This window comes from Leptonychotes weddellii, chromosome 4, assembly GCF_054177405.1.
Source record: "Leptonychotes weddellii isolate Sample4059 chromosome 4, ASM5417740v2, whole genome shotgun sequence".
NCBI classification, from domain to species: Eukaryota; Metazoa; Chordata; class Mammalia; order Carnivora; family Phocidae; genus Leptonychotes; species Leptonychotes weddellii.
Window position 1 is genome coordinate 120,124,008 of NC_138372.1, and position 13,245 is coordinate 120,137,252.

Here is a 13,245-nt window from a genome sequence, read left to right on the forward strand (position 1 = left end):
AATGTTAGACAAGGGGCTTTGGCCTTTATTCCATGGACGAAGGGGAGAATAAAAGGTTTTTTGTTTAAGAGGATATCATGATCAAATTTGTTATTCAATGAGATAAATATGTTGGAAAAGGAAGTTAAGAGACCATTTAGAAAACCAGCGTTCTATGAGAGGTAAAGAGAGGGGTGTTTGTGGAAATAAAGAAGAGAGGATAGATAGAAAAATATTGTGGTGTTAAAATGAGAACGTGAATGAGAGGCTTCATAAAGAGAATATTTAAAAAGGAAAAAGATTGATTTTTGAGCCGGGGTAATGGGAAGGTGATGGTGTCAACAAGAGAAATCAGTAGCACACAAATAAGTATAGTTAGAGAATGAAGATGATGGGCTCAGCGTTAAACAAGTTTAATTTGTGATATTGGCAGGATGTACAGGTAATTGCCATTAAGCTGTTGAAAATGTGACTGCATATTTGTTTCTTCAAGTGAACACTTGCAAAAGCAATCCAAAGCTTCTCTTAAAATCTAAGAGTAAATTATCTTAGCATCACTGTTGGGAAACCCAATCAAAATGTCATTTACAAAATATGCATTTTACAGTACACCTTGCATTCTTCATGAAATTCTAATATAAGGGACTCACTGTATATTCAATAAGCATTCGGGTAAGCTCGAGGGGTTAGTTGGGATCCAGCATATATACCACCACAACTTAGTTCCATTGCCAGGCCGGGGGACTACTTAAATCCAGGACCAACCACAATGCCTGGAATATGGTAGGTCCTCATGGGTAAGGATGAAAGGATCAATGGGTCAATGAGCACATTTTTGATTTTTTAGATCTTTGGAAGTCGTTTGTGTTTCCTCTTTTGGTGTAGTGTTAGAAGAGAATCTGATGGGAATAAATGATGAAAGTTTGAAAAAAATTTACATTGCTTAAATATAACTAGAATACCCTTGGTTAGGCAGATTGAAGCACAGAAGGCATTTAAGGTTGATCCACAGATTTATGAAGCTGCAGTGTTTTTTCATTTCTTTATTTACATAACTATATAAAATATAAAGGGAATGAAGAGTATAAGTTATATATTCTTTAATAAAATATGAAGCCATAATTATTTTAGAATTAAACATTTCCCCAGAATAATTGCCAATGTCATTTATGTAGGTAATTATTTAGTTACCAATGACAACTGGAAAAAAAAGTCAATATGTTTTTTAAGAGTGTATGATTTATATACATTTCTGCCTGATTTCGGGAAGAAGTCAGAAGAGACTGTAGTGAGTCCTTTATATTTTTTGGGTCTCCAGTCCATCCTGCTTTGCAGTCATTGGAGTCCATTTTTAATGCTTGAGTATGGCATCATAGAGCTGATAGTAAATCTCATGATCTCCTACAAAGCAGTTGCAAGTCAAGAGACAGAAATGGTAGTAATTTATAAGGTCTGATGCTGTACCAAAATACTATCTAGAATTGTGAGAGTATTATGGGTTGAATTGTGTCCTCCCTCCTCCCACATAAAAGGTTATGCTGAATTCCTAACCCCCAGTATGTCAGAATGTGGCCTTATTGGGAAGTAAGGTCACTGCAGATGTAATTAGTTAAAATGAGGAGACACTGGAATAGGGAGGACTCCTAATCCAGTAGGACTGGTGTCCTTATAAGAAGAAAGCTGTATGAAGACAGAGGCACACAAGAAGAATGTCATGTGATGATAAAAGCAGAGATTGGGGATGTGCAGCTGAAAGCCAAGGAATGCCAAAGATTGCTGGCAAACCAGCAGAAGCTCGTATGTGGCAAGAAAAGTTTCCCTTGCAGGTTTCCGAGAGAGTGTGGCTTTGCTCACACCTTGATCTTGGACTTCTAGCCTCCAGAACTGGAAGACAATACAAGTCTGTGTTTTAAGGTACCTGGTTTATGGTGCTTTGTTATGGAAGCCCCAGGAAACTAATATAAAGAGTAAAAGACATTGTGGGGTATATCACGTCATTGTTTTTAGTGACTTGAATGTCTATATTACGTTTTCATGGAAGTGACAGCTGCATATGGGTGGCCACAAACTTGTACTTTCAGAATTTCCTGTATTTTGGGAAACTATGACCCAAATACCAGGTTAGTATTCTAACAATGTCCCTTGACATTTATTTCCAGATATTTCTTGTCAACTCTGTCTTCTATTTGTTTTTGAAAGGTGCAGCTGCTGTTAAGAACTACGTACCAAGTTATTTCCTATGAATCATTTAATGCCATTGGAGACTAGGCCTAAGGAGATGGCATATCAAATTCATTTTAGGTTTAAGCAGCTTGGCAATAGTTTTTGAAAGGAATGATTGGGTGGAGTTTTCTGCGATAATGAGAATCCATCATATATTATGAAAAATGACATATTTATTACTTTTCATACTCATTAGTTATTATGTAAAATCTTTTGACATGAAAAATTTGGTCATTAATACTTCCCTTTCTTGAATTTTGAGATATATTAATTAATTTTGATTTCCTTGGGCTATGCACGTTAAATAATTATTTTGGGGAAATTTTTTTTTGTATGATATTCTTATAGCCAATCCCAATATCCACTGAACATTCCCCTTACATTTTATTTTTCTAGAAATATATGGACATGAACCTTAATTTCACAAATTTCCTATTGGAGAGTATTATTAAAGACTCATCAATCAACAATGAGTTAGTAAATAATAAATGTCATTTATCCCTTTAACATCTTTTAATATCTGTTTCAAACTGTTTCATATAAAAGATTTCTGTTTCCTCCATGACTCTCTCTTCCTGTCCATTGCTAGTTTTAGAAGAAAAATAACTGTATTTCAAGGTTTTCTCAGACAAAACTGGAAATTTTGTATATCCTTGTTCTTCTGAAAACATGTTCTTGCCTACAATTATCTCTAGCTTGATATTTGATGCTGTTACAGAGATGATAAATATTGAGCTAGTTTCTTCAATTCCTCTATCTTTGTAGATAGAGAATTTTAAAGAATTTGGAAATACGTAAGTTGTAGAAACTATGACATCACGTACTATAAGACCATTGATCTCTCTTCTGTACGTAAATAAGAAAATAATGAATAATGGTTCCTTTCCGTGTGTGTGTGTGTGTGAGCGTGTGTGTGTGTGTGTGAATAACTGATGTGTATAGCTCTCACTCACACAAAAGTACTGAATGAAATACCTCTTTTTTTAAGAAAGGAAAGTACCAATGATTTTGATACATTTTGAAGGTCAGTAATGTTCAGCATAGAGCAGTATGCGGAGAACAATAGCTCCTTAGAGAGTGGAAAACATGGTACTCTCATTATCCATAATCTCAGCTGGTCACCATAGTAACAGCATTTTATTTTCCAAGATGTAAGCCTTTATAGTTCTGTAGAATTCACTTCCTAGACCTCCAGACACATCAGCGGCATCTAGTGGCTGAGACCTCAGCTGAAATGCTTGCGCTTGCTATGTCACACTGAAAACCTGATGGCATGTGGCTGACCATGCTTTTACTTTTCATTCATCATGATGGGTGACTAGAATTTTTCAGAGAAACATTTGTGGGTTGCCTACAAAGAAGGTTGAAAATGTAAGCAAAAGGAAATTATTTTTACTGATACTCCTATTGTAAAGAATTTTGTGGGGGAATTGGGGAATGTAGAGGCATTGTGCATTCTGAATCCAAATATAGAAGGAAGTTGGAAAGGTACAGTGTCCTGAGATCATGAAATGACTGCTCAGAGAATGTATAGGACTACTCTCTGAGACCCTTAGATATGTTAAAGATTCAAAGAGTTTATTAATGAATTCTGAGAGTAATTAAATCATGTTTACCCACTTTAGTTTTCTTTTTTTTTTTTTTTAAAGATTTTATTTATTTATTTGAGAGAGAGAATGAGAGAGAGCACATGAGAAGGCGGAGGGTCAGAGAGAGAAGCAGACTCCCTGCTGGGCAGGGAGTCCAATGCGGAACTCGATCCTGGGACTCCAGGATCATGACCTGAGCCGAAGGCAGTTGCTTAACCAACTGAGCCACCCAGGCGCCCCCCACTTTAGTTTTCTGATCATGTATTTGTCCTTTGTGATTTTTAGAAACTTACGTAATAGTGGTTATTTTACATTTCAGATATATAATTATATTTCTGAAATATATTTCAGAGTCAGACCTAATTTGGATAGTGAATGGGGCAATTCAGAAATTTTATTTAGTGTCCAAGGAGGTAGTGTAGATTGAGACCCAGCTGTAGTCCTGCTTCTACCACATCCTAGAAAATAAGTATTCTTGAGCAAAAGCTACAGCTGTGGTTCTCAACTTTGGCTGCATATTAGGAGAAAATGTCAGTACCCAGACTCCATCCTGGACCAATTAAAACAGAATCTCCAGGAGAAGAGCTTGAGCATGACTTGAAAAAAAAGTCTGAATAACTACAGCTCAGCCTATACCATCCCTGGTTTAACTTGAACTTAATCCTAGTTTTGAGGCACTGACCATCAGCATCACTTGGGAACTTGCTAGGAATTCATACACATTTAAGTTTGAGAAGTAATGGAAACCCATAGAGAGTCTAATACAGAAAGTCTGAGTTGAGTCTGGGAATTTTTTTTTTTTTAAAGTTGAATGTTTCTATGTCTGTTTAGCTCCCTGCTGTAACTGAGCCCATTACCTAAAAGTTACCCAGAGGGTTAAATAAAGACACTTAGGTAGACTGCAATGCACTGTATAAATGTTACTCATTTATTCATTAAGTTAACCAATATTCACTGAGTACCTATTATGTTCCAAGTGTGGTAATAGGGATACGCAAAAGAGCTGACGTGGATGATGTGCAGGGTTGAAATCAGTCTTGGAAGTAGATTCTTCTCAGTTCATAAATACTTTTCTAAAATTATTTATTTGTTTATTTTAGGCATAACACAGAAATTTTAACATAAAATAACCCGAAGAAATTTTTTTAAAAATTAATAAAATGACAGTTAAATGTTTATTGTGTACCCAAATCTGTATTTATCTTAGTGAAATTATTTTTTAAGGGGATATAAAACATTTCCTGCCTTTAAGAAATGTACATTTTAGATGGATTGTTAAAGCATATTAATAAAATAACAAAAAGGATAATACTGAGATAAAATTATATGGACCTAATTGTACATTTTTTAGTGATGATATAAATTTTTGAGAAAAGTGATCAGGTTTTTTTGATATGGAGAATTGTGTTCAGGAGATTTATTGAGAAGCTCTCTTGGGAACAATATCTGTGAGGGAATGAGAAAAGCAGGACTGAGCAGAGGGAGTTATCATAATGAGATTCATTCGTACCAGATAACTCATCTCACTCCACAGGGAACTCTGATGTTAAGACAGTCCTTCAATGATGTCCCCAACTGAGGCCGGGACAAGCCTTAGTTCCCCTCCATCAGCCAGTACTGGATGGTGAGCTGCCTCTAGGAAGAGGGTGTAAACATGGGTAAAGCAACCCCCTTTGGCTAAGGACAACTCTCAAGGGAGGTCTCAACTTTGCGACTCCAGCAGCCAATACTCAAGGCAGCTATCAGAGTGAATTCTTCATTTTGAAGGGTGAATTCTGAATAGTGAATCACATTTATTCCAAAAACACAGACCAGTTTAAAAATACTAAATGTTTCCCTTAATCTAACTTTCAGATCATCTCTTACACAGACCCATTCCACGTTTCAAGACTTATCTTTTGGTGCTCTCTGAATAAAATCTTTTGCCCTAGCAAAATTGGCAAGCTAAAATCTTCCTGGAGCATGTCTCACACCCTCTCCTGCTATGCTTTTGTTCTCTTCTGACCACTTGCCTGAAATTTCCTGGACTGCTTTTCTTCACCTTTTTTGGCCAACTCATTAGTTTAACAATTGATTTAAGTACCATTTTGCTTATGAAGACACCTAAGATAGGCTTCTCAAACTTGAATGCACTTAAAAATCACAAGCTCTGGGCATCTGCTAAATGCAGATTCTGATTCAGTAGGTCTGGAGTAGAGTCTGGGTCTGCATTTCTGACAAAGTAACCATGCTGGTAGTCACTGAAGAAATCTACCTTGTCTGTACTTTAGTAGTACTTTTATCTATAGCATCTTTTATTGCATATAACTTATCCTTTTTTTTTAGAGTGTTTTTATTTTGCATTAGTATAAGTTAATTTATGTCATAGCAATTGCATCTGATACATATGTATTTCTCACAGCACTTAGCATAGTGCTAGTGTTTATTAAGGACTCTATATATCTGTTGATTGATTTTGAAAGAAAGGACTAACAGGTAGTTAATGATTTTTCAAGCTGAGCACGTGAGTGTTCAGGGTTTTGTAATGTTACGCCTGCTGAATGAGGACTACTGGCAATGACTTTTTCTGAGGACCTGTAAAGCTATCCTAATTCTGCTCCTCCCCACCCCAAGCTGACCATCACATCAGATCAGGAAAAAAGTTGCCATGTCTTTACAAATGCTCAAGGGCACAGAAAATTTAAAAAAAATGCAACTAAAGACTCAGATGTTCTTAATTTCCCATATTGTAAACCTAGCTTCTCTATTTCCTCTAGCTTCCAAAGAACAGTGAAACAATACATCCAGCGATACCTGTCAATGGCCCATTCCTGTTTTTGGTGAGAAGCAAACACATTTTGTCTACAGAGCATCAACCAAAGAGTAGTTTCAAGCCTGTTTCTAGGTAATATTTGGCATTAACATTTGATTGATAGTTCTAACTAAATGGCTATTCCAATTTTTTTATCCTGATTAATTCTGTTTCTCCATTTAAATCCCTATTCACCATCTATATACTCTCATTATTTTAATGCTTTACTCTTGGTAAAATGAACATTAGGAACTATAACTCTTTCCTTGACTGATTTTAAATAAATTAATTAGAATGGGTACTTGCATAATCTAGAAATCATATGTGTTGGGGATAAGCATGTTGAAACTTCTCATTAGATGATCATAAGTCATAAGTTTGCTGCTGAACCCATGTCCATTAATGATGTAATGCTTCACAACTGACTGACTTGGGCCATTGTCCAGGTGGATGTTTTGCTTTTGTGATCATTATAATTTTATATGTATTGGTATAAAGTTATTGGTATTCAAACTATGAAAGAATTCTAAAGATGTTTCTCAGTATGCTTCAAATTCTTTGGGAAGCCAGGAGAGTTAAAACTAAATATTTGATGAGGTACAATAATTCGAAAGAACTCTAATAAGCCCTTTTAGTCAAAGACTACAGAATTGTGATGAGTATTTCTTGTTCCTGGTTGACAGCATATGTATACTCATAAATTGGTTATTTTGTTGGAAACTTGAGCAGCAAGCATAGCTGTGCATATTGATGCTATTATACAAATCAAATATGTTTAAAGAGACTGGGTTAACAGAGTCTCAATATTAAAAGGCTATGGTTGACTCTTTCTCTTGGTCTTAATTTCTGTGTCTCTTTATAATTGATTAATGTTCATTGGTAGACTAAGTATGAATAATTTATGATTCACATAGCTGCTGGCTTATTAATTGTTTAATTTCAGAGAAAGTAACTATATATTAAGGAAATTCAAGTTGTCACTCTGAGTAGCCAAGTGAATTTATACACTTTGTTACTGTATAGTACAGAAATAGTGTATCAGATAATCACTTTGTATTTTCTACAGTGCTTAAAAAGAAGAATACTAATGAAATGTTGAAGAGATTTTTAAAAGTAAAAAGGAGCAAATGAGTTGGCATGTCTGAGGACTGCATGCTCTGAGTTTTTTTTTTTTTCTCCTCTCTATACATTTTCTTCTGCTTCAGTGCTTCCATGTAATATGCCAACCATAAAATGAAGTTAATTGATGAATGGTGCTTATTCTTTAGAAGAAAACATAATTGAATATAGAAAAGAAAGTTGTAATTAACTTTAGATATATTACAATTTCTTTGGAGTTTGAGTAAATGATTTTAATTCTGAGAAATTAAAAGACATGATAAATTTGCTTTCTTTAGTAACGTGCATGGAAAAACATTGCTGTCTTAAAAAACACATAGTATTCTCATAATGGTAATAATTTCATTTGTCTTTACATTTATTGCTGAAAACCAAAGGCTAGTATAAATTTCATTAAAATGAATGTTGAAAAAAATAAAATGAATGTTGATAGTCTTTTCTTGTTTGGTACAATATTTTCAAATAAACCTAAAAGATGAAAATTTTAATCCGTATCAAAGTGATCCTCAATGAAGTTCAAGAACATAAATTTGAAACTTTTACTTTCCTGAAACATAACTTTTAATATTCGAGGACAGAATTTTGAGAAATGGTCAATAAGATTGATTTTGTCTATCTTTAAAATATTTTGACTGTGTGACAAAAGTCAGTTTCATATTAGGAAGTGCGGGTAATGCTTTTCCTAAGGTGAAGTCTATTTGGGTATGGGAGGAGAAGAAATAGAATAATTTTAATGACTTCTCTTACTCCTCATCTCTTTCATGCATTTAGCACAAATCATTCCAGTGCTCTGGATGAGTTAATATAGAGACCACAGTGCTAAGCTGTGGAAGGGAGCTTGAGCTTAATGTTGGCACTATAGTAAACATTTCCCCTTTCATATATCCCTTTAGAGAATTGGGAAGAAAAAGGAACACAGAATGCTATGTGATCTTATAAAATGAAAGAGAAAAGAACAAAATAATATGTATACAGTGAGAAAGGAGGAATGAATGGCATTTTAGTTATCTTGGTTTTGTTTGAACAGGTCTCACTTTTCCTGGTAGACTGAGTTCCTTAAGGGCATGATGGCCCATGTTTAATTTAGCTTTGTATAATATATTTTTTTCATGAATAAAATATGGCTGTGGGCTGACATCTGCTTAGATCTCTACAATGTCATATCTAAATAATTTCTACTTCACCTAATGTTAGACTCACTTCCTCTTACTTTGCTCTCTTATATTACTGAATATCCTCAACCTCATGCAGGTCCATCTCCTATACACATCAATTTAAAAATTAAGGCATTCTTTTTACTCTTTTGCTCAAGGCTAAACTTTGCATTGGTGCAATTGATTGTTTTCTCCAGAACATTGCTCTATCATTTATTTTCTCTCTTACTTTAAGGACTTTTCCCTCTCTTGTGGCTACTTTTGAGCTTAATAATAAGCTTGTGGTGCAGCCATAATGAAACAATCAAGTGAAAAAATTAATATATCTGACTACTTTGAGCAGGTGTCTTAGCTTCATCTATTACTACATCTCTCCTCTTCCTGGATCATCTAAATTTCTTTTTAAGGATTTTATTCATTAATTTGAGAGAGAGAGAAAGTGAGCACGAGTGGGGGTAGGGATAGGGAGTGGGACGGAGGAAGAGGGGCAGAGGGAAAGGGAGAAGCAGACTCCCAACTGAGCATGGAGCAGACTCCCCACTGAGCACAGAGGGAGAGGGGCAGAGGGAGAGGAAGAAGCAGACTCCCCACCGAGCACGGCTCCACTCCAGGACCCCAGGACCCCAGGACACCAGGATCACGACCTGAGCCAAAGGCAGATGCTTAAGTGACTGAGCCACCCAGGTGCTCCTGGATCATCTAACTTTTTAAAGAAAGTTATTATTCTGTTTCCATTTCCTTTCTTTACATTTGTTTCTCAAGGTATTGCAAACTGATTTCACTCTTGTTGATACTCTGATAAAGATCATCCTTGACTTCTAGATTCTCAGATCCAATGGTTAATCTTTTTTAGCCCGGTCTTCCTGGATCTCTTTGCTAAATGTGGCATTTTGATTCTCTTATTTTTAGAATTTCTTTTTAAATTATAAATGAGGTGTGAACAAATTTTTCTTCTTCTTCTTCTTTTTTTTTTAGCCATGTGTGTATTTTGTTAGTTGGTCTAGATTTCTCCTTTGTGATTTGTCTGTACATATGTTTTGTTCATTTTCTTATTGATTTGCAGTATATTTAGAACATACTCAGATTCTGATTTGTTGTCATTGATATGAATTGCAAATACCTTCTTCCAGTTAAATATGGGGTTTTTCCTTAAAGAACTGCCCATAGATTTTAACTTCTCTATTTTTTCTCTTTTCATTTCATCAGTGTTTATGTCTTATGTTTTTATTTCTTTCACTTTCTTTGACTTATCTTTTTTTAATTTGGGGTGAAATTGTATATAACATTATAATAGTTAAAGGTGAAAAACATAATAATTTTATATTTGTATACACTGCAAAACAAATGCCACAGTAAGTCTCGTTACCATCTGTCACCATATAATTGACCCACTTCACACATTTTGTCCACCCTAACTCCCTTCCCCTCTAATAGTCACTAATCTGTTCTCTGTATCTATGTGTTTTGCTTTGTTTGTTTGTGGATATTTTTTAGATTCCAAATATAAGCAAAATCATACAGCATTTGTCTTTCTCTGTCTGACTTAGCATAGTGCCCTCAAGGTCATTCATGCCACAAATAGCAAGATTTTCTTTTTTATGACTGAGTAGCATTTGAGGAGCCTCCATACTATTTTCCATAGTGACTGTATCAATTAACATTCCCATTAACTGTGAGTGAATATTCCCTTTTCTCCATACCCTCTCCAGACTTGCTAATTTTTGTCTTTTTGATAATGACTAACCTAACAGGTGTGAGATGATGTATCATTGTGGTTTTGATTTGCATTTCCCTAATAATTAGTGATGTTGAGCCTTCTTTCATGTACCTTTTGGCCATCTGTATGTCTTCTTTGGAAAAATGTCTATTTAGATCCTCTGCCCATTTTTAATCAGATGATGATGATGTTGATGATTGCTGTTGAGTTGAGTTCTTTATGTATTTTGGATATTAAACCCTTATCAGATATATGATATGTAAATATTTTCTTCCATTCAGTAGGTTGCCTTTTTAGTTTGTTGATGGTTTCCTCTGCTGTGCAGATGCTTTTTAGTTTGATGTAGTCACACTTGTTTATTTTTGCTTTTGTTCCCTTTGCTTTTGGAGTTAGATGCAAAAATTCAAGGCTTTATTCTTTATTACTTTAATATGCTTCTTTCCATTTTCCTTATTCTTTTATACTGAAACTCTAATATTAAAGATATGTTAGAACTAATAATTCTATTCTCTAGGCCTTTTAACTTCACTGTTCTCTTTTTTAAAATTTCTTTTGCTATCTTTGTTCATTCCAGGTAATTTTCACAGATTTATTTTCCAGGTAACTAACTTTCACTTCAGCTGCTTCTAATTGCTTCTAATTGACCATAATTTTTTAAATTCAAACAACTGCATGTTTCAGTGTTTGAAAAACAGTACAATTGTGTTTCATTCCTTTTAAAATACACTTGTTCTTTACATGTCATACAATGTTTACTCTTTATATTTTAATCACTTTAAAGTTTTTCATTTTATTCAATCTCTATCATACTGGTTTATTTTCTGCAATTCTTAGAGTCTAATCCTACTGTTGATTGCATCTAACTATTTTTTGTTATTATTTCCTATTGTGTTTTGTTATTTTAGCTTCCTTATCTTCAGCGAGACTGTGAGTGTGTGTGTGTGTGTGTGTGTGTGTGTGTGTGTAGTTATCCTGAGCATGTATTTCTGTGGTATGGCTGGTTTTGTTTCTGTCATACATCCCAGAAGTAACAGTAGCCTGAGTGGGAATTCCCATGCCATGCCATTCACGTGAATTTAAATCCCAAAGTCATTTAAGTTGCAAGCTTATGATTAGAATTATTAAGATTAATTTTCTTTGTTATATTCTTGTGTTATTAGGTAATTTTTTTCTAGATTACTTCTTCAGTGACGATGTGGTATGCTCAGAGTCCAAGCTTAATATATCCCAACTCCATATTTGTCAGGATCCTAAGTTTTCTTCCTTTTCACCATGTGGCCACTCTATCTAAATGCCAAACTTATTATATTGACAAGGCCTCTGCCCCAGTAACCTGGCATAGATTGAGTAGGAAGTCATGTACTAAGTGACCTGTTTTTTTTCCAGCCAAATGTGTTGGCATGCTTATTGTTCATCTTTTGAATGTCTTTTTTTTTGGATAATTTTAAAAATTGAAGTATAATTGACATACATTATATTAATTAATTAAAATTAAGTCTAGTTAATATCTGCCACCGTAGTAAGCAAAAAAAAATTTTTATTGTGATGAGAACTTTTAAGATCTATTCTTTTAGCAATTTTCAAATACGTAGTGCAGTATTATTAACTATGGTCACTGTGCTATATATTATATTCCCATGACATTTTATTTTATAACTGAAAGTTTATACATTGTGACTCCTTTCACCTGTTTTGCCCAACCCTCCAGTTCCCACCCCTGGCAACCACCAATCTATTCTCTGTATCTATGAACTTGCATTTTTGTTTTGTTTTGCTTTGCTTTGCTTTTTAGATTCTACATAGAAGTGAGATCATATACTGTTTGTCTTTCTCTTTCTGATTTATTTCACTAAGTATGATGGCCTCAGGTCCACCCATATTGTTGAAAAAGGCAATAAGTGACCTGTTTTTTTATGGCACAATTTTACCTAGAAGTATTACTCTTTACTTACATAGTATCATGGAAAAAGTGATTACTGTTCGATTTGGCCACCCAAATGGGCATGTTATTGTAATGAGCTTCAGGTCTACTTATAGGAGATAAGAATGCAGATGTAGAAGGCATGGGAAAAACTGCTCAAGGAGCACTGACCTTACAAAAATTCTTCAAACTTTCTTACTTGAAAAAATGTCTTGATATTTTGCTTTCAGCCACATATTTCTCTCATACAGGTGGCATGACATTTATAGATGCGTAGTATAGTAGGCTGAATAATGGTCCCAAAGACATCAGGTCCTAACCCCTGAAACCTGTAAATGCTATCCTATTTGGAAAAGACCTTGAGATGAGAAGGTTATCCTGAATTACTGGCTGGGTCCTGAATTCAATCACAAGTACCTTGATAAGAGAGAAGCAGAGGGAGATTTGACAGAGACAGAGGAGAAGCTGTTGTGAAGATGGAGCGGAGAGAGATGTGAGGATGCTGGCCTTGAAGATTGAAGTGATGCAGCCGCAAGCCAAGAAATGCTGGTAACCACCAGAAGCTGAGGAGGCGAGAATAGACTCTTCCCCTAGAACCTCCATGGCCTTGGTGACACCTTGATTTCAGACCAGTGATACCGGTTTTGGATTTCCAAGCCTCCAGAACCATGAGATAATAAATGTCTTCTTTTCAGCCACCAAATCTGTGGTAATTTTTTCCAGCAGCCACAAAAGACTAATGCAGGGAGTTA

General features: G+C 35.0%; 1 long non-coding RNA gene across 1 annotated transcript in view; it reads left to right on the forward strand.

Moving 5' to 3' along the window:
• LOC145721136 (uncharacterized) overlaps positions 1 to 6,876 on the forward strand; it is an 81,521-nt gene extending 74,645 nt beyond the window's left edge. Inside the window, exon 3 of the long non-coding RNA XR_014144598.1 lies at positions 6,548 to 6,876. This is a non-coding gene — a long non-coding RNA (uncharacterized LOC145721136). The remainder of the gene's footprint in view (positions 1 to 6,547) is intronic.
• Positions 6,877 to 13,245: the final 6,369 nt, after the last annotated feature.